Genomic DNA, 17,699 nt, shown 5'->3' with positions numbered 1-17,699 from the left:
GGGATCCAATTCTTTGTAACACAGCTGCTACAGCCGACGCTCAGCTGAGTGAAATTCTGTCAATACACATCTGTGGCAACGCCCAAGAGTCCCAAAACAACCACGCCTCCAATCCTGATGCACTACTGAGCATAAAACAGTAGCAGGCGAGGGTAATTCAGCTTTTCATACCTGCTCCAGCATTCAATACACTGAGCTAACTGTAACCTCAACTCCACGATCCCACTTACCCCTGGAAACCTCTCGCCACCCCCCCCCCCCCCAATCAGAATCTATCCACTGCCATCATAAAAATATTCAAGGATACAGGTACAGTTACAACATTTAAAAGACATTTGGATAAGTACATGAATAGGAAAAGTTTGGAGGGTTATGAGCCAAGTGCAGGCCGATGGGAATAGTTTAGTTTGGGATTATGTTTGGCATGGACTGGTTGGACCAAAGGATCAGTTTCTGTGCTTTTTGATCCTATGACTCTGCTTCCACCACCTTTTCAGGGAGATAGTTCCAAGGTTTATGACCCTCTGAAAGAATAAAATTTGGCATTGTTTCTGTTTGAAATGGGTGTCCCTTGATTTTTAAGCAGAAATCCCCTAGTTCTAGACTCTCCAATGAGGTGAAACATTGTTTCCCGATCTACCCCATCAAGACCCTTTGGGATCTTATCTGATTGTGAACATATCCATCTGATCCTCCATACCTCTGCTACTACAGAATCAACCATTCCAACACTCTCCTGTATGGTATTCCACAGTACACCCCTTTGTAAATGTCAGCTCTTCCAAAAACATCCACCCTCTATTGCATACTCTTATTACCCATAAACCACTCACCAAATTGGTTCCAAGCCTCAATTTTAAGATTCTTATCTTTGCTTTCAGTTCACTCCGTGGGCTCAACACTCTCTACCTCTGTAACTTCATCCAAACCTACATCCGTCTCAGGTCATTGCCCTTCTCCAGTTCTGAGCCGTTCCATTGTTGGCAGCCATGCTTTCAATCGCCTTTGTCCCAAGCTGCCGTCCTTACCTAGTCTGACTTACATGTAACTCCAGACCCACAGCAACGTGGTCGACGCTTAGCTCCCCTCTGAGATGACCAAGCAAACCACTCAGTCTAAGGTCAATTAGGATGGGTGACAGATGCTGGCTCTGCCAACAACGCCCACATCCCATGTAGAGATCAGGAGCCGTTAAAGAAAGAAATCTCGATTCCTTAAGCAGAGACGATGACAGATCAAGTTGGCGTCTCCTTCAATGGTCCCTCCCAGACCCCCCCCCAAAAACAGATGAAACTAATGATGGTAAATAAAATCAATGAGTGAAGGGGAACTACCTCAGAGGGTAGTTACACTATCTGCATATGAATCAGTCAACATCAGAGCTGCATTGAGACAATGGTCTTTAGTCACCTCGGTTTTGAAAGGGGGTGGGGCAGCTGTGTCTGCAGCCTCCTCTGGGCTCGAAGTAGTGGCTCAGTGGGAAATACTGTTACCTCCATTAAGAGGTTATAGGCTCAAGCCCAGCTGTGGAGACAGCAGCGTGAGAATTCCAGCTGACTGTCCCAATGAATCCCCTCACCAGTATTATTAAAACAGATTGTTCAGTCAATGTCAAGTTGCTATTTGTCTGAACAGTGATTGTTGCACTTTCTGCATTACAATATTTACTTCACTGGCTGAAGTATTTTGGAATTTCCTAAATCATAAAATCATAGCATCGTACAGACCCTTCAGTCCAACTCTTCCATGCTGACCAGATATCCAACATTAATCTAGTCCCATTTGCCAGCATTTGGCCCATATCCCTCCAAACCCTTCCTGTACATGTACCCATCCAGATGCCTTTTAAATGTTGTCATTGTACCAGCCTCCAACACTTCCTCTGGCAGCTCATTCCATACACGCACCACCTTCTGCATGAAAGATTTGCCTGTTAGATCATTTTTAAATCTTTCCCCTCTCACCTTAAACGTATGCCCTCTAGTTTTGAACTTTCCGAACCTGGGAAAATACCTTGTCTATTCAGGCAGGTGGAAGTGAATACTGCAGATGCTGGAGATTAGAGTCAAGATTAGAGTGGTGCTGAAAAAGCACAGCAGGTCAGGCAGCATCCGAGGAGCAGGAAAATTGATGTTTGCTGCTTGACCTGCTGTGCTTTTCCATGAGCACTCTAATCTTGTCTGTTCACCCTATCCATAGCCTTCATGATTTTACAACCCTCATTCAGCCTCTGATGCTCCAGGGAAGTCAGCCCCAGCCTGTTCAGCCTCTCCCTATAGCTCAAACCCTCCAACCCTGGCAACATCCTTGTAATCTTTACTATGCCCTTTCAAGTTTAACAACATTTTTTCTGTCGCAGGGAGACTGGAATTGAATGGAGTATTCCAAAAGTGGCCAAGTTTGTAACAGCCTGGATAGGGGTAGATGGTGGCACAGGGGTGGCATCACTAGGCTGGTATTCTAAAGGTGAAAATGTGTTGCTGGAAAAGCGCAGCAGGTCAGGCAGCATCCAGGGAGCAGGAGAATCGACGTTTCGGGCACAAGCCCTTCTTCAGGAATGCTTGTGCCTGAAACGTCGATTCTCCTGTTCCCTGGATGCTGCCTGACCTGCTGCGCTTTTCCAGCAACACACTTTCAGCTCTGATCTCCAGCATCTGCAGACCTCACTTTCTCCTGGTATTCTAAAGGTCCTAGCTCACATCAGGGGATTCAAATCCTGCCAAGACAATTCCTAAATTGTCATTAGTAATGATGGCCATGAAACCATCTTCAAATGTCGCAAAATCCATCTGGTTCACCAACAAAGATAGAAATTGCTGGAAAAACTCAGCAGGTATGGTAGCCTCTGTGCAGAGAAAGCAGAGTCAACGTTTTGGATCCAGTGAACCTTCTTGCAAACAGATGGCCATTCACTATTGCCCTTGAAGTGGATAAAGTCACTATAGTCCCAGAGGTTGCTCTCTCATTAGAGAGAGTTGTCAGGCAGTGGTTTAACCTGACGGTCACCACATCTCATTTGAGGAGAGAGGTTATGAAGGACAGTCCAGCTGGTGCAGGAATTGCACCCACACTACTGACATCAATCTGGATCACAAACTAGCCATTCAGCCAATTGAGCTCACCAAGACCCAGTGAGTGTTCAACCAAGGTATAGTACAACTTCGATTATCCGAACAAGGTGGGCAGAGAGTATTCTGTTCGGATAACTGATTGTTTGGATAATTAGTTGTTTAGATAATTGATTGTTTGAATAACAGATAATGTTTTTATGGAACCTTGAGATCTCGCTCAGATAATCTGAAATTCGGATACGTGACATTTGGATAACCGAGGTTGTTCTGTACTGTCTGTCCATTCTGTGGAAAAGTCAATAGTTTGGCAAATTACATGCTCGCTAATGAACTCTCCATGACAACAGCTCTACCAATTAAAGCCCATTTGCCGACCAATCAGCATCTTCTTCTTGTGTAGGATAAACCTTTGTTCACATAGCACTGCCCTTTGATGTGAAGGGCAGTGTTTGTCACTGGCCACCCGGGTGTTTTCCTATCTTCCAGGTGGTGGAATTTGAATAAAGATTGGTATAAAAAAAAGATAAACCTTTGTTCCATTTGAGATGTTATATTCTTGCAATTCCCATCCTGAAATATTAACACGACTTCTCTCTCCATAGATACCGTCTGCTCTGTTGAGTAACTTTTTAATTCACTCATGGATTGTGGATATCACTGACTGGGTCAACCTCCATATCTGGGGCAAGAACGTTAAGTAACAAGCAAACTAACCCTTTGTGCGCTTAAGCACCTGTTTCCGCTGCACAGCAGTACACACTTCTTTTTTATTCATGGGACATTACTGCTGCTGGCTGAGCCAATATTTATTGCCCGTCCCTAGTTGCCCCTTGAGAAGGTGGGGGTGAGCTGTCTTGAACCGCTGCAGTCCATGTGCTGTAGGTAGACCCACAATGTCCCTTAGGGAAGGAATTCCAGGATTTTGATCCAGCAGCAGTGAAGAAATGCCGATATATTTCTAAGGCAGGATGGTGAGTGGCTTGGAGGGGAATTTGCACGGGGTGGAGGGTGTTCTAGGTCTTTTTAATTGGCTTAACCTCTGAGATCACGTTGCAACTGTTCCATAGAAGAGCAAGGGAGTTCTCCCTATTGCCTGAGTCAATATTTATCCCACAACCAAGCACACCACAAGTAGTTTTGATGGTCATTTTAAAATTGTTATTTATGGAAACTTCATGCACACAAACTACTTGCTGGATTTTTATGCTTACATCAGTGACTACAATACCACGATGCTGTCAGGAGATAGCATTAGCTGAGCTAGTGTAAAACTTTGTAAAATTAGTAGGCTGCGAAATAAGAGGATTTGGCAAACTTTTAAAATGACAGGGTATGAGACCAATGATGTCCTCAATGTGCTAGAAATTAGCAACTACATAACATTTAGTTATAAATACAAACCTGATGGTATGAAGGACATAGTAAACACCAATTTATTTTTCCTCATATAACTTTTCCTCGTACTCAGCATTTAAACATAGGAATGTGGAAAAGAAAGAGGCTATTGAGTTCCTTAAGCCTGTTCCACCATTCAACAAGATCATGACTGGACTATTATCATAACACAAAAACATTGAAAATAGGAATAGGAGTAGGCCATTTGGTGTTCAAGTCTTCTTCTCACCTTTGAGATTTGGTACTCTTGCAATTTTGACCAGATGAGTACAGGATGGAAAACTTTAACACTATCTTTCTCATTTTTAGTCTACACACCCCGTCCTAGACTCCCCAGCCAGTGGAAATATTTCTTTTTGATCGACTTTGTCAATCCTTTTTAAATTCTTGAAAAATTCAAGCCAATTAAACTTCAAGTTTCAGGGCCCCCAACAACCCTCCCCCCGTCCCAACCCTCCAAGATCCTTTTGTCATTTCCAATTCTGACCTCTTGCTCACCTTTGATCTTCATCACGCCACCAATGGCAACCATGCCTTTAGCTGCCTGAGTCCCTTATTCTTGATGCAGAGCTTATGCTTGAAACGGTAACTCTCCTGCTCCTCAGATGACCAGCCGTGCTTTTCAAGCACCATATTTTTGAACTCCCAAACCCAAGTCTCCAAGCTTTGGGATTCTGTCTCTGAATTGTCTCTCAACCTTGCGATCTTCCTTTAAGATGCCCTATAAAACCTAACTCCTTGACCAACTTATTGCTCACGGGACTTGTGATCTCCTTAAAGAGCTCGGTGTCCAATTTTGTTTGCATCTTCTCCTGTGAACTGCAACGTTTAAGATGCCATAGAAATGCAAGTTGCTGCTAAGACTTAGTTTCCTCCATTTTTTCAATAACTCTATTGGTCTTGAGCATAGCAACTTTGCATTACAGGGCGGCACAGTGGTTAGCACTGCAGCCTCACAGGGCCAGGGACCTGGGTTCGATCCCAACTTCGGGCAACTGTCTGTGTGGAGTTTGCACCTTCTCCTAGTGTCTGTTTGGGTTTCCTCTGGGTGTTCCAGTTTCCTCCCACAATCCAAAGATGTGCAGCTCAGGTGGATTGGCCATGCTAAATTGCCCATAGTGTTAGGTGCATTAGTCAGAGGGAATTGAGTCTGGGTGGGTTACTCTTTGGAGGGTTGGTGTGGACCTGCTGGGCCAAATGGCCTGTTTCCACACTGTAGGGAATCTAATCAGAACAGCTCTTAGCTTCCATTCGACAGCATTCCTCAAGACTTCGATGTGGGCAATGAGTACTGGTTGAGGTGTTGAAGGCCGTATGGAGTGATGGAACACCCTGGAGAACACTGCAGAGCAGATGAAGAAGGAATCTTTACCACAACATTAAGTGACATTTTGTTTTGACTACAATAGTTCAGTGATAATTTTGTCAACCAGAAGATCAAATTTTCATGAGTGAGGGTGATCAGGTTGACTGGATTGCCCGACAATGTGCCAGCATGAGTTGGATGGGCTAAATGGCCTCTTCTGCTGCCCTAATGACTGCACTTGGCATTGTTGAGCAAAACCGTTATGGGCTCAAGTGCAACCAGAGGTTTGAGCATAAAAACAGGTTGGGATTGTCTACTCTCTGGAGTTTAGAAGAATGAGGGGGGATCTCATTGAAACATCCAGGATTCTTAAGGGGCTTGACAGGATCAATACTGAGAGGATGTTTTTCCTCATGGGAGAGTCTAGCACCAGAGGGCACAGTCTCAGAATAAAGGGGCACCAATTTCAGATGGGGAGGAATTCCTTCTCTCAGAGGGTTGAGTGTCTTTGGAACTCTTGTCACAGAGAGCTGTGGGGTCAGAGTCCTTGTGGATATTTAAGACTGAGATAGATTTTTGATCAATTAAGGGTTACAGGGAAAGAGCAAGAAGGTGAATGTCCAATCAGCCATGAACCTATTGAGTGGCAGAGCAGGCTTGATGGGCTGAATGGCCCACTCCTGTTTCTATTTGGTATAGATGTACGGTCTTACAATCTCAGCTGACAGACCCAGGGTATTACTGAGAGTGTGCAACATTGTCAGCTGCTTACCAGATGTGACATCAAACCGTCCCCTTACTTATGTGAGGAAGAGCAGAGAAATCATTCCCTGTTATCCTGGGAAATATTCCTCCCTCAACCAACATCATGAGAAACACATTATCTTGTCTTTATCTCTTTGCTGCTTGTGAGATTTTACTCAAGTCGACTGCAAGGATTTCTACATCACTGCAGTGACAAAGCTTCATTGTCTGGAACGTGCACTGGAGGAGAAAGTGAGGACTGCAGATGGTGGAGATCAGAGCTATCACTGGGTCATCCTGAAATAGTGGAACTGCATGTTACAGTAATGATTCTTTGGAAGCATTTGTCTCTTCTTTATCATGAATGTGGCATGATGTTTCTCTATGAACAAAATTACATGCCTGTGCGTGTAAAGAACATGCTCTATCATATTAAATAACAACATAAGAAGTTGGAGCATGAGTAGACCATTCATTTGATGCAATCAGGACTGAACTTATCCCCAAACTCAACTCCAATTTCCTGCCGGCTTTCCATAGCCCTCCATAGCCCTTAACTGATTTAAAATCTGTCCATCTCCTCCTTAAATTTATTCAATGTTCTGGTATCCTCCACACTCTGGGGGAGTGAATTCCACAGATGCATGACCCTTTGAGGGAAGCAATTTCTCCTCATCTCTGTTTTAAATCTGCCATCCCTTATCCTATGACCTCTCATTCTAGATTGCCCCACAAGGATAAACTACATCTACTTTGTCAATCCCCTTTAGCATCTTATACACTCCTCTCATTCTTTTAAACTTCAGCAAGCATAGGCCAAAGCTGCTCAGTTCTCCTCATACGGCAAGTCTTTCATCTCTGGCCAGCGGTAGAGATAAATGTGTTTGATTCAAAGTGGTGCCCAAACTGTTAGACCACTGCAGGCAGCATGAGAAAAAGTGAGGCGCTATCTTTAATGCTGAGGACGTGAAATGAAAACAATATACATTTGCCAATTTTGTCTTGCCTCATTGGGACAATTCGCAAGAGTAGCAAATCAAGAGGGAAACCAGCATTTCTTCTCTACGAGCAGAGAGTATCTATCGGTTGGCATAAGGATTCTGACTGGCAGAGCTATTGGTTGCCATGGAGAATGTGCCCAGAAACACTGATTGACAGATAATTGCCAGGTTTTGTTTCACAAAGCAAGTCTGGGATATTCTGAGCTTGCCATTCTCCTACCTTCTTCACAGAACTTTGCACATTATTACTTTTCAGAGAACAATCCCAATTTCTTTTGAAAGACTTGAGGGAACCTCCCTCCCGCACACTCAGACAGTACATTCCAGACCCTAACCACTCGCTGGGTGAAAAGGTTTTTTCCTTGTGTCTTCATTGCTCCTTTAGTACTTTGTCTTAAATCTCTGCATCCTCATTCTCCACCTTGTACCTTTCCTTGTCAGCTCTGTCACAATTTTGAGCACTTCCATCAAGTCTCCCTTTCTCCTTTCTCTTCTCCAAGAAAAAAACACCTTCATATTTTGAACTCTCCTATCAACTCTCTCCTGCCTTCTCTGTTCTAAGGAGAACCACCCCAGCCTCTCCAGTCTCTCTACATTCAGTTAAATCTCTGGTTCTGTACATGTAAACCCACTCCTCACCATCTCCATGCTCTTTGTTTCATAAAGGTTTTGATATTCTGAATTAGAAACAATGTTTTAACGAAAACCAAACCTTTTGTTTGTAAATGGTTAACACAACCTGGTTCCTATGGCCTGTAGCAGTGACAGTCTCAGTCATACAATGAATTGAAGGAAACCTTTGTTTGTGTGTCATTTGTGATTAGTTCAGGAAATGCAAAAGTGATGCTGCAGCAATATTCCTGCTCCTTGACTTGAACCCTGTGTAGAAACACTGACAGCAAATCCCCAGTGTGGGACTTTCAATCTCGAGTCATGTCACAAAGGTGCAAGATGCAACAACAACTCATATTCTTCCAGCGCCTTTTAACATTAATGAAAAGTCCCAAAAGTGCATTAGGTGAGTGATTATCAAACAAACTTTTGACACTGAGTCACATAAGGTTTAGCCAATGAAGGACCTCCAAATTGTAGTCACTGCCAAGAAATGTGCACAGCAAGCTCCACTAATGCCAGTGTGATATTGTCTCATCTGCTGAGTAGAGTCATGAACAGGGAATCAAAATGTCAAATTACTTAAGAGACACCACAGGAATTTGGAAAGACAATTTTTATTTTTCAACAGGGATTGCAAGCCAAGCTCAAAGATCTCTATTGCAAGTGGAATGGAGGGACGTTTTGCTACAACTATACAGGGCATTGGCAAGCCCACACCTGGAGTCCTGTGCACAATTTCAGTCACATTATCTCAGAGAACACTGGAGCCTGGGTCATTGAATCTATTCAAGGCTGAGTTAGATTGTCCAGTGACTCCTACTGCTAATTCGTGTGTCTGTCTGTCTGTGTGCATCTGTGTGTGTGTGTGTGTCTATGTGTGTGTGTGTGTGTGTATGTCTGTGTATCTGTGAGTGTATGTGTCTGTGTGTGTGTGTGTATGTCTGTGTATCTTTCTGTGTGTCTGTCCATGTGTGCCAGTCTTGAGTGGGATTCAACCCATAACCTTCTGATTTAGCAGCAAGGTTGATGCCAAGTGAGTTACATCAATCAAGGTAGATGTGGCAGATTTCCAACACTATCAGACCACTGGTGCATGACTTGTATCTTAACAATGAGGACTGTTAAAGACAGGCAGGAAAGTGCACATCAGGCCACAGTTCTCATCTGCCACAATTAAACTGAATGGGGAGGGGAGTCAGGATCAATGGGCTGAATGATCTCGCCCAGCTTCTTTAGATTACTTAGTGTGGAAACAGGTCCTTCAGCCCAACAAGTCCACACCGACCCGCAACCCACCCAGACCCATTCCCCTACATTTACCCCTTCACCTTACACTACGGGCAATTTAACCAATTCACCTGACCTGCACATCTTTGGACTGTGGGAGGAAACCGGAGCACCCGGTGGAAACCCACGCAGACACGGGGAGAATGTGCAAACTCCACACAGAGAGTCACCTAAGGCGAGAATTGAACCAGGGTCTCTGGCGCTGTGAGGCAGCAGTGCTAACCACTGTGCCACCATGCCGCCCGTCTATTCTTACAAAGATCCACCAGAACATGGGGAGAGTTCACCTACTCTTCTGCAAGGTGGTGCCAGGGATCCAATTATTTATATCAAACTGCAAGGGCAGATGGGTTTAACATTCCAACAAAGGATAGTATCTTCAATAGAATCACAGAATCTCTACAGTGCAGAAACAGGCTAATCAGCCCATTAAGTCAACATCAATCCTCTAAAGAACATTCCACCCAGACCAAACCCCCTACCTTATCCCCATACTTCCCATGGCTAACCCACCTAGCTTACACATCTCTAGACACGATGGACAATAATTAGCATGGCCAATCCCTCGTAACTGCAGATCTTTGGACTGTGGGAGGAAACCGGAGAACCTGAAGGAAACCCACACGAATGTGGGGAGAACGTGCAATCTCCATGCAGACAGTCACCCGAGGCTAGAATCGAACCCCGGATCCCTGGCACTCTTCAACTATCGCACTGGGTGTATTCTTTTTTAATCACAGGATGTGAGTGTCACTGGCTAGGCCAGCTTTGATTGCTTATTCCTAATTGCACTGAGGACATTTAAGCGTCAATCATCATTGCTAGGGCTCAGGAGTCAGATGGAAGCCAGACTAGGTAAGGACAGTAGTTTCCTTCCCTAATGGTGGTACATGGTTGAAGAGCTTCAGGGCAGAGGAGATGACCTAGGGGTTGCAGTGAGAGAGAGAGTGACCCACTGAGATTCTTGTGGAGAGAGGAGGAGAACTTCTTCAAGGTAAGCATCCTTGCAAGAGGATTTGCAGTAAGGTTAAAATCAACTAGGCAAAAATGAGGACTGCAGATGCTGGAGATTAGAGTCAAGATTAGAGTGGTGCTGGAAAAGCACAGCAGGTCAAGCAGCATCCGAGGAGCAGGAAAATCGACGTTTCGGGCAAAAGCCCATCATCAGCCCTTTATCACCTCCTCTGCCCTGAAGCTCTTCAACCATGTCCTACCCTCTTCTCTGACCTATCACCTTCATCCTCACCCCCATCCACCTATTGTACTCTTTTCTACCTTCTCCCCAGCCTCCCATTTATCTCTCCATCCCGGAGGCTCCCTGCCTTCATTCCTGATGAAGGGCTTTTGCCCAAAACGTCGATTTTCCTGCTCCTTGGATGCTGCCTGAACTGCTGTGCTTTGCCAGCACCACTCTAATCTAGACTCCGATTTCCAGCATCTGCAGTCCTCACTTTGGCCATGTGATAACAAAGACACGGGACAGGGTGCCTCCAGCCCTAAAGTTATTGAACTCGACACTGAGTTCAGAAGGCTGTAGAGTTCCCAAATGGAAAGTGAAGCGTTGTTCTTCCAGGCTTGTCTGAGCTGCACTGGAGGACTACAGCAAGCCTGAAACAGAGATGTTGGCCAGGAAACACTGTGGTGTGTTTACATGTCAGATAATTGGAAGTTTTTTTGCTGGCATAATGTAGGAGTTCAGCAAAGCTGTCACCCAGTCTACACTTCATTTCCCCAATGTAGAGGTAACCACATTGTGAGCAGGAGACTAGATTGCGGGAAGTGCAGGTAAATCGCTGGAAGGTAAATTCACCTGGAAGTTACATTCGGGCCATTGGATACTGAGGAGGGAGGAAGTAAACGGGCAGGTGTTACACTTTCTGCGGTTGGAGGGGAAGGTGCCATGGGGCTGTGGAGGATGTTGAGAGTGAAGGACCAGATGAACAAGGAACTTGAAGGTGGGCTATCAGTGTTCACTCAGCTCTAGACAAAGGAAATCATTCATCATCAATGCATTCTGATAAATTGATTGCAGTGCTGTGCCTCATTACCTCATAATGGAAATTCTGATGGGTGCGCTGAAGCTCCGCTATTAGCTTAACTCACCCAGTGGGGTCAGCCCTCAACTCCTAGGCTGGCAGCAGAAAGGGAGCCAAACTCAGTTGAATGGCAGGCGTGACTGAGCAGCTACAGATGAGCTACAGCGGATGTGAAAGGATGGTACAGGGCAGAAAATTATGACAGTAGCCCTCTTGGCTAAGACAGTTACCAGCAACATCAGCAGCAGTCACTACATAAATGCAGGTCTAGTTTCCTTATAAATAAATCAGGAGCTCTACTCTTGTACAATGTTATCCTTCTCCAAAAAGAAACCCATGCAAAATGGGGTTCAGAAGAAGAGTCAAACTTGACTCAAAACATTAACTCAGCTTTCCCTCTGCAGATGCTGCTGACCTGGAGAGTTTCTCCAGAATTCTGATGGAAATTGGATTTAACTTTAGTACTTGGGAGTCCCATATCTCAGGAAGGATGCACTGGTCCTGGAGCATGTTCAGAGAAGGTTCACAAGAATGGTCCCTGGAATGAAAAGCTTAACATATGAAGAATGTTTGAGGACTCTGGGTCTATACTGGATGGAGTTTAGAAGGCTGAGGAGGAATATTATTAAAACTTACAGAAGACTGAGTGGCCTGGATGTTAGGAAGATGTTTCCATTGGTGGGAGAGACTCGGACCTGAGGGCACAGCCTTAGAGTATTTGGAAGATCTTTTGGAATGGAGATAAGGAGAAACTTCTTCAGCCAGAGAGTAGGGAATCTATGTAATTCATTGCCACAGAAGGCTGTGGAGGCCAGGTCACTGAGTATATTTAAGACTGAGACAGATAGGTTCTTGATTGTAAAGGGGATCAAGGGTTATGAGGAGAAAGCGGGAGAATGGGGATGAGAAACTTATCAGGAGAAAGTGAGGACTGCTGATGCTGGAGGTCAGAGCTGAAAATGTGTTGCTGGAAAAGCGCAGCAGGTCAGGCAGCATCCAAGGAGCAGGAGAATCGACGTTTCGGGCATAAGCTCTTCTTCAGGATTCCTGAAGAATGGCTTATGCCCGAAACGTTGATTCTCCTGTTCCCTGGATGCTGCCTGACCTGCTGCGCTTTTCCAGCAACACATTTTCAGCTGAGAAACTTATCAGCCATGATTGAATGGCTGAGCAGACTCGATGGGCTGAATGGCCTAATTTCTGTTCCTATATTTTATGGCCTTATGGGAGTCACAGCTTGGGCTCTGGAATAGTTTCAAAAGCTATGAAAATGTGACTTTTCCACCAACAGATAAGTCAATTAGAGCTCATTTTTTAAAAAAAGTTTGTTATCTAAGTTTTTGAAAACAAGTCTGCCAGCGAATTGATTGGCATTTCCTGCATAGTCTGCACCTGATAACATCTATCAAACGAGAAAACCTTCCTTCCTCCCAACACTGGCAAGTTTCTTTTTAAGAACTTAATAGTTATTCAAATACCAAACTCTGACTTCAGAGTCAGACCCTGACAAAATAGAGAGGTTGGGGGGGGGGGGAAGCTTGCCAGAATCCTGTTGGACAATTTGCAAGTGTTACTTGTGAGAGAGGGTAACAGTATAATGCAAACTAACCCCACTGTGGAATTTCACAAGCTCAAATTCCCTGACTTGAGCTCAGATCAAAGTTTGCACGCGTCTAAAAGAAAGCGAAAGAATTCTATATTTTATAAAAGTAAAGCGTTCACACAGATCGAGCAACTCCTCTCTCTTTCTCTCCCTCTGCAACCCCCCTCGGTTCCTAAGACTTTATGAAAATTTTCATTAAGTTATAAAGAACTTTTACTCACAGTTTCCTGTCGACTTTCCCCGGGAAACCTTTTCGCGTGTGTTGGAGTCGGCAAGAAGCTCCGGGTTTGTTGCTAATCTTTTGGAGGAGGGTCAGGGTGTGTTAAGGAAACTTGTCCATTCAGAAACATGAAACAGAAATAAACACACACAGTGGTCTTCTTACTGTGAGGATCGTCCCTTGGATATTAATCAAATTGGAACGTAACTTCGTGCAGTATTCATTCGACCGTAGAAAGGAGTTTCGGTTTGGGATTGTGCAGCGCGGGCAGCCAATCGGCCCGACAGAGCTGTGCTAGCCCTCTGATGTAGACTGTTTTGGTTGTTATTTTCCTTGCATTTATTGCCCATCCTTACTTTCCCTGCACAAGTGGTGCGGAGCTGCTTTGTTGTCCTTGGGTTGTGGGGACACCCGGAAGGAATTTGAAGATTTAGGAAGGGAATTTGAAGATTTTGATTAGCTACACTTATAGAATGGCGGTAACATAGCCCCAAATCAGGATATTGTAACTTGGAGGAGGACTGGCAGAGGGAATTGTCCTCCTGTTTTGATTTGATTTGATTTATTATTGTCACATGAACATAGTGAAAGGTTTTGTTTTGGGTGCAGTACAGGTAGATCGTACCATACAAAGTGCATTAGGGTAATCAAACAGTGAGGAATACAATGTTACAGCTGCTGAGAAGGTGCACAGAGGGCGAGATCAACATTAAATTCGAAATTTGTGAGGTCCATTCAGGAGTCTAATAACAGGGGAGAAAAGCTGTTCTTGAATCTGTTTTACATGTATCCAAACTTTTATTGCTTCTGCCTGATGGAAGATGGAGTATAACCAGGATGGGAGGGGTTTTCAATTTTGTATCTGCTGCCTTTTGTCTCTCTGGGCGGTAGAGGTTGCTGGTTTGGAAAGTGCTCTTGTAGGAGGCTTTCAAATTGCTGCACTGCATCTTGTCACAATTAGGAAGGATGGTGAATGCACGTGATCTCTGATTGGGAGGATTGCAGAGACCCCAGAGGGATGTGGACTTAGGGAGGTTACAGAGGCAGGGATAGATGAGACATGGAGGGATTTGGAAGCCAAGCTAAGAATGCTCATGGTGAGTGCAAGCGAAATTTAACATTATCTTCACAAGTCAACTTTGTAAACCCTGTTCTCATCCAAATGAATGTTTAACCTTATGTTTCCAATTTCAATAATCATGAAGGAAATATGCTGCCCAAATTGGTTACTGCTCAAGTCTTGCTGTTTCCCAGAGGATATTATAATCATTTTATTGATCCAGACAGCTGTTTCTTATGTAAGTTATAAAATTAATATAACCAACTAATACATAAGAACAGTAGTAGACCACTCAGCCCCTTGAACTTGCTCCACCACTCACAGAGTCATAGAGATGTACAGCATGGAAACAGACCATTCAGTCTTACTCGTTCATGCCGACCAGATATCCTAAATTGATCTAGTCTTGTTTGCCAGCATTTGGCCCATATCCTTCTAAACCCTTCCTATCCATATTAGAATCTAGATACCTTTAAAATGTTGTAATTGTACCAGCCTCCACCACTTCCTCTGGCAGCTCATCCCATACACGCACCACCCTCTGTGTGGAAAAGTTGCCCCTTAGGTCTCTTTTAATCTTTCCCCTCTCACTTTAAACCTATGCCCTCTAGTTTTGGACTCTCCTATTCTGGGAAAAATACCTTGTCTATTCACCCGATCCATACCCCTCATGATTTTATAAACCTCTATAAGGTCACTGACCTCATCTTCTAATGCTCCAGGGAAATGTGTCCTGACCCAGTTAACCTCTCCTTATAGCTCAAACCCTCAAACTCTGGCAACATCTTTGTAAATCTTTTCTGCAACCTTTCAAATGAATGCTTAATCCTATGTTTCCAAGTTCACTAACCATGAATGAACTGTTGTTCCCAGATTGTTTATTATTCAAGTTTCACCGTTTTCCAGAGGATATTCCCATCATTTTATTGATCCAGACAGATTTATCTAATGTAATTTATAGCGTTAATATAACCAACTAATACATAAGAGCTGTAGTAGACCATTCATCTCCTTGAACCTGCTCCACACTTAATGATCATGGCTGATCTTCAGCCTTCCTAACTAGTCCATTGAGTCTCCATAAGACCATAGAAGCACAAATAGGCCATTCAGTCCATCGGGTTTGCTCTGCCATTCAATGAGATCCAGCCTTATCTAAACTTTCCCAAACAATTCCTGTATCCTTTCATTCACTTAGATCTCAAAAATCTATTGGACTCAGCCTTGAGTGTCTTTATTTAAGAAATAACACAAGTGCATTAGAAGCAGGTTAGAGAAGGCTTACCAGACTAATACCAGGAGTAGGTGGGTTGTCTTATGAAAAAATGTTGGACTTGTATCAATTGGAGTTTCAAAGAGTAAGATGTGATTTGGAGTCATGGAGTCATAGGGATGTACAGCATGGAAACAGACACTTTGGTCCAACTCATTCATTCTGACCAGACATCCATCACTTCCTCTGGCAGCTCATTTCATCCACACACTATCTCATTCCATCCACACACTGATGGAATCAGGATCTAAAGTGGTTGAACTCGATGTTAAGTCCTAAAGGCTGCAGGGTCCCCAAGCAGAATATGAGGTGCTGTTCTTCCAACTTGCCAACTGCAGCAAGCCTGAGACAGAGACGTTGGCCAGGGAACGGGTGGGGTGTTAAAGTGGCAGGCAACTGGAAGCTCAGGATCATTTTTGTGGACAGAACATAAGTGTTCTACAAAGTGGTCACCCAATCTGTGTTTCATCTCCCCAGTGTAGAGGAGACCACATTGTGAGCAGTGAGCGCAGTACACGAGATTGAATGAAGTGCAGGTAAAGTGCTGCTTCACCTGGAAGGTGTGTCTGGGGCCTTGGATACTGAGGAAAGGGGGAGTAAATGAGCTGGTGTTAGACCTTTGTTAATTGCATGAGAAGGTGCCTCGGAGGTGAGGAATATGTTGGGAATGGAGGAAGGGAGGACCAGAGTGTCCTGGAGGGAATGGTTTGTGTAGAATGTTGACAAGGCAGGGAAGGGGACTATATGTCTGGTTAGGGTATCCTGGAGGCAGAAATAGTGACTTTACAATCCTTTAGATGTGGAGGCTGATGTGATGGTAGATGAGAACTGGGGGATCCTACCATTGTTGTAGGAGGAAAGGGAAGTGTTCCCCAGCCAATACCTCTGTCTCAGGCCTGCAGCAGTGCTCCAGTGAGCCTCAGCCCAAGCTTAAAGAACATTTTCTAGTTCAAAGAAGAAGCTCATCTTCTGCTTGGGGATCCTACAGCCTCTAGGATTCAACATCAAGTTCAATAGCTTTAGAGTTTGATTCCATTCATTCATGTTTTTTACCCACCCCCACACATAATCCTGTTGTGATGGGTTACTTTTACCACAGCCACCCACTCTCAGTTATTATCACATTATATGGACTGCATTCAGTACAACTCACCCATTTTCTCCTGCTCTTAGTTCTTATTATCACTTATACAGCTTTTCTTCTGTCCAGGCCTGCTATCCATAATCTCCTTGTTACCTATCACTTTCACATCTTCCTCTTTCTCTCACTCTCTCTCTCTGTCTGTACTCCCTCTCCCCCAGCTTCACCTTTAACATAAATACCACTTTTTCCTAGTTGCTAACAATGCTGATAAAGAGCCACTCGACCTGAAACATTAACTCTGCTTTCTTCCCACAGGCCTGCTGAGTTTCTTCAGAAATTTCAGTTTTTGTTTCAAATCTGCAGTTCTTTATTTTATTATAGGGATATGGAGAGGATGGTTCCCTTTATGGGAGAGTCTAGTAGTCACTGTTTCAACACCAATGGTCACCCATTTACAACAGGATGAGGAGAATTTTTTTCTCTTTCTCAGAGAAGACCTTGAGTCTTTGGAGAACCCTCTTTATCAGAAGCTAGTGACATGGGAAGCAAAATCCTTGACTATTTTTAAGGCAGAGGGAGGTAGATTCTTGATAAACAGAGGGGTGGAAGAGTTCTTGATAAACAGAGTGGGCGGCACGGTGGCAGTGGGCGGCACGGTGGCACAGTGGTTAGCACTGCTGCCTCACAGCGCCAGAGACCCGGGTTCAATTCCCGACTCAGGCGACTGACTGTGTGGAGTTTGCACATTCTCCCCGTGTCTGCGTGGGTTTCCTCCGGGTGCTCCGGTTTCCTCCCACAGTCCAAAGATGTGCGGGTCAGGTGAATTGGCCATGCTAAATTGCCCGTAGTGTTAGGTTAAAGGGGTAAATGTAGGGGTATGGGTGGGTTGCGCTTCGGCGGGTCGGTGTGGACTTGTTGGGCCGAAGGGCCTGTTTCCACACTGTAAGTAATCTAATCTTATCCGGGATGGGCGAGAACATGCAGTAGAACAAAGATCAAAGAAC

At 44.4% G+C, this 17,699-nt stretch overlaps 1 protein-coding gene across 2 annotated transcripts in view; it reads right to left on the bottom strand.

The window, feature by feature from the left end:
• The window catches only part of slco2b1 (solute carrier organic anion transporter family, member 2B1), a 97,216-nt gene extending 83,549 nt beyond the window's left edge, over positions 1-13,667 (bottom strand). Inside the window, exon 1 of one of the 2 annotated variants that reach the window (XM_087988439.1) lies at positions 13,280-13,667. The gene's annotated coding sequence lies outside the window, so the exon portion shown is untranslated. The remainder of the gene's footprint in view (positions 1-13,279) is intronic. The other variant, XM_043692506.2, reaches the window with a different exon arrangement.
• Positions 13,668-17,699: the final 4,032 nt, after the last annotated feature.

The sequence above is a fragment of the Chiloscyllium plagiosum genome, unplaced genomic scaffold (assembly GCF_037043375.1).
Source record: "Chiloscyllium plagiosum isolate Xiang-an unplaced genomic scaffold, Cpla_swu_hap1 HiC_scaffold_6, whole genome shotgun sequence".
Taxonomy (NCBI): Eukaryota; Metazoa; Chordata; class Chondrichthyes; order Orectolobiformes; family Hemiscylliidae; genus Chiloscyllium; species Chiloscyllium plagiosum.
This window is presented reverse-complemented; position numbering and strand designations above follow the sequence as displayed.